Raw genomic sequence first — 5,010 nt, forward strand, 5'->3', positions numbered from 1 at the left:
ACATTAATAGTCCCTTTTGCTGAAGAACTGCTGTGGGCACATGAGTAGCAATAACATAAACAGCCAACAATTGATCTATATATAATGTATCTGATATTGGCTAATGATTCCTCTATTTTCTGCAAAACTATTCATCCCTTACCAGTTAATTTGCCTCAGAGATTTAAGTCCTCCTATGGTGAGCCTAAGGTGAAGTCTTAGCTAATTAGCATTTCCTAGAAGCTTTTAAGAATAATTTGAAGTAAATCATCTTTTCTTTCTTAAATTTTCTTTGCCACAATTTTTCTTTTTTATGATATAACTGAGGCCTCAAATATTGAAAAAGATATTGTCTTTGAATCTTTTCTGGAACAACAACTACTCCAAATTTTTAAAGCCCATTGTATAAGAACAAAGGCTTGTGGCAAAATGCCTCCATAGGGATCAGCTAATAAAATACTCTCCATATAATAAATAATATACACTGAAAGATTCAAAGTCCTAACTTCTTATATTGAAGCAGAGACTTTTTTTTTTTTTTTACATCATGTAAGGTTGTTAGCCATTCCTTGAGGCAAAACTTTCCAATATCATTTCATGGACTCTGTAAAATTACAAGCTCACTAAAAGCAAACCCTTTACAATCATCAGGATGCAAAGGAACAGTATAAAAATAATCCTCCAAGTCCATAATAATTCTATATGCATTTCCTGGAATGGTAGCTGGAATAGGCAAGCCAGATTGAAATGCTTTTGTAAATTCCTAATTTCATTAACCTTTCATAAATCTTAAATTTGAACATTGTTTTGGGTAACACCTGGACAGATCTGTAATACTTTTATAATAATACTGCTTCAGCCTAGAAGTAATCCCCAGGTGCTGGAGGCAAGGGCCAAAAAACTTCCCTAGGCAGGATTTGCAAGACAAAAGGAGTGCCACACAAGCCTCCAGCTGAGGCTGCTCTGCGGTTTTCATTAACTCAAATGTAAATGTTTCTTAATCTGAGCCTTTCTTGAGGCCTGACCCAATGATTACCCCTACTGCAGTGAAGAGAGATTCAAGGGGCATGATTCTGCTGCCTGTCTATGCCTCTATTTTTTTTTTTTTTGGACAGACTTGCCTAGAATAATTTATGCCCCCCATACTTAAAACATTATTTATCATCTTGGCACTGTGAAAGCATTGCTTGTACTGTAGTCCCCTACTTGGCAGCAGCCATAGCCAGACTCTGATTGTATAAGGGTCCAATTTCTGTACAATGACAAATATATCCAGATAAGTCTGTCTTTACTTTGTAAGGCCAGATGGCCTACACTAGCATTCTCATAAGACAGTTGTGTAATAAAAGGAACTCCTGACAAAGTCTCCAAAAATTCTTTCAGCTGGTTTTTTTTTTTTTCAGTTCCTCAGGATTCTGTTAGATAAACTCGCACTGAAATCTCCTTTCCAATTTTTGGAGGTAGGTTAAATTTGCTTCTACTGTAAGAATTTTGTGGGGAGCCCTCCCCACTTTAGTATCGAGAAGGCAACGCCCAAAAACCACGAATAAACCATCTTGATGTAAAAACATGAGGTAGTTTAATGGCGGAGCTCCGGGCCTATGCGTACCTCACACAGGAGATAGAGGCATCGACCGCATGGCCTGAAAGCTAGGGCTTTTTATAGGGGGAGGGTTTAGGGCTAGCAAGAATTGGCACGGTTACACATGGTTGGCCCATTTAAATGTACATGTTTGCAGGATGGTACCTGCAAAGGCAGGAATGCTAGGAGACCTGAGGGACGGGTCAGTGGAACATTTGGTTCAGTCCCAGGAATGTTCCAACAATGGCCTGCCTGGGCGTGCCCAGGCCTGTCTCACTGTGCTCTCCACCTCAGGTTTCCAAGCTTACAAACAACTATTTCTCTGGATATAAGTTGCATGAATCTCAGGTCTTAAATCTCATTTTAAATTTCATTTCCTTTCACTACCACTATATCCAATAAAGCTCATGTAAAAGGGACAGCAGGACCATACTGGCCACAGACGTTTTTAACTTTTATTACTCTAGCAATCATCTTATTTACAAATATGGGTGAACTAAAAATCCTGAGTCTGTGATTGAAGTGCAAACTGCAGACAACGGAACACTGGCTGTTTAAGCACAATCTTCAAGTTTCTGTTGTAACACTAGAGCACAACCACAACTTTGGAAAGCAAAATTTAACCTCCAACAAACAATCCAGTCTCTCCAAATCAACACCAACTGCATCAGCCCCATGCTACAAAGTTTTTGGCTGCCAGTTCCTGAGCACGATGGTGCAGCCTCCAATACTTCAAAGAGAAAATGCCCTAAATCCTAGTCTGATTTCTAGAATAAGAATTACATAAAGTATTATCCCAATTTAGAAGTATCTTTAGAGAACTGTTTTCCTGGGTTGGCTCAAGCCACATGTTGTTTAAAATGACTAGCCCTGAGTTACCAATTTTAAGCTAACTTTCTGTTATTAATGTTACAAAATTTCTAATACCCAATAATTTATAAGTCAATACTCTATAGCTAAGACATACAGAATATATTTATACCTTTAAAACCAGTCAGAAACAAAAATGAAGTGGCTCCACACATCTTATATAGTTAGACCAAACAAAATTCTCTTGCTTTTTCTAGCTGTAATTTCAAGAGAAAAAGCACCTTGTCACTTGCTGAACCCAATAAACACAACTGCAGAGTATGTTCTATGAGAAAACAGCCATCAGCTTATTTATCATAGAACTTGAGAGGCTGCTGGTCCCTTTCAGAGCAGATTTTCTCCAGCTGTGCTTGTCTCCCAGCTGCAGTGCCGGGTAATTTATCAGTTTCTGTTGTGCGAACTAAGACTGCCTTCTAAACAAGTTAAACTAAATCAAGGTATGAATAGCCAACAGATGAAACTTTAACAATATTTTTCTTTTGAACATGAAACATAGAACAATAATCATTCAAACAACAAAACAAAAACAGACATAAATTGATACATGGACAGATTGGCACACCAAAGACAGACTATAGACAGAGAGGGAAGAGAACTTGATGTAACCAGAACTAAGGATATCTCCAGTAGGAGCCAGAGAGGAAGCCAGGCGTCTCCTGATTTCCTCTAGGAGAGCTCTGAAATCCATTTTCCTTCTCTTTTGCTAACATGTCCTGGACAGGGAACAACTGCTTTTTTGAAACCTATTCTCTCTCTCTCTCTCTCTCTCTCTCTCTCTCTCTCTCTCTCTCTCTCTCTCTCTCGTGTCCTTTGTATATTTACCATTCCTACTTCTGGGAACCATGTACAGCATAAATATACTTGAGCTAAGAATTTTTCTAACATGTTTTATTGTTGTTGTTGTTGTTGTTTGGTATTTTTTCTCTTATTTTTTTAAACCCTGCTCCTCTTGTCTGATGCAGCTCTTGGCTGCAGACTCACCTGATGCAGCTCTTGGCTGTTGACAAATGCCTATATAGAATTCCCCTGTCCGAACTGCACTGTCACACCCTAGGTGAATTCAGTATTGGGTCGACACCAACTCAGCCTAGCCTGTATCCTCTCTTATATGCTCCTCCTACAACAACAGCTTCCGAAACATAAAATTTATGGCTAGCACTAGCATTAACACTGTTTGTTGCTTACCACTGTGCAGGATACTGTAACTTCTTCCATTTTCTGTGGAGCTCCACCAAGACAGCATTTCTCAGTTTATTCCCCCCACACACACACACCCATATGTTCAGTCCCCTCTTTAGGATGCCATCTGTAGCTGTCGAGCAGTCATGGAGAATTGGATACCTGAAAGGGAGACTGGAAATGAAAAAGGATGGGCAGGAGAGAGAAGGATAAGCCAAGACTACGTTTTCTGATCAAGGCTCAAAGTTTAATTTTCAGCTCTATGCTTATATAGGAAAAAAACCACAGACCCATCCTTTGTTTCAGCTGGATTATATTGCTTTATTTCAACTGGATTATGTTGCAAAGCAAGCTCAGCAGGCAGTCTGCTCCTGCAGGAAATTGAAGGTCCAGCAAGGCAGAAGACTCCACCTAGGTCAGCTAGGTCAGTAGAAGACCAACTGTGGCAAACAATTAAGGTACATTTAGCCTGCTCAAACTGGGGGGAGGGCACAGGAGAGCAGAACTGTGATCCAGATCTTGAGTCTTAAAGGCATAGGCTTTTGATCAGGATCTTGAGGAATAGTAGCCATGAAAAGCTTAGGCTCAGGCATGGTGGTACATACTTATAATCCTAGGAGACAGAGGCAAACAAGTCTTTGAGTTCAAGGCCAGCCTGAGACAGAGCAAGTTCCAAGTACAGAAAAGCTTAGGTCTTGAAGGTAGCCGAACTGTGCCACACCTAAAAGATGGTGCTGACTTCTTGTGTATGAGTCAGCAAGGCAAGGCTGTTTACCACCCAAAAGGTACCAGTGCGCATGTACTAACTATGTCACAGCCCACTCTTGGGGCATGCAAATTGAGCGCCAAAGCTGAAGCTAATCAGGTACTGACACGAGCTCCCTACGCGTATATAAGCAGCACCTTTTCCTCCTTCGGGGTCCTCTCCATCAAGTTAAGAAAGCTGTACAATAAACGCTTTCCTGCAGAAGAATCCTGTTGTCAGGTGTCATTCTTGCTGGTGAGGCAGTGCGCCCGACAAGGTCTGAGTATGGTGATACACAACTTTAATCCCAGAATTCAGAGCCATACAAATCTCTTGAGTTCAAGGTCTTTCTACTGAGCAAGTTCCAGAACAGCCAAGCTTAGGCAGTGAAGTAATTGGAAAACAGAAAGATGGTGATTATGAAATAGAACATGGTAGTCATGTTTCAGCTCCAACAAGCAGCAGAACTTGGCAGCTCTGGCCATGTGGCTCTGGCTTTAGAGTCAACAATAGAAGGAAATATGGGGACAATCAATACTAGTTAGCTGGAGCTAAGAAATTAGCAGTGATTAAGAAGAGACCAGCATCACTGATGTGAAATATTCCAGGAATTATTTTCTGAGAAAAAAAAGGATAGAGATAGTCAAAGTTGTAC

The sequence above is a fragment of the Mus pahari genome, chromosome 3 (genome assembly GCF_900095145.1).
Source record: "Mus pahari chromosome 3, PAHARI_EIJ_v1.1, whole genome shotgun sequence".
Classification (NCBI taxonomy): Eukaryota; Metazoa; Chordata; class Mammalia; order Rodentia; family Muridae; genus Mus; species Mus pahari.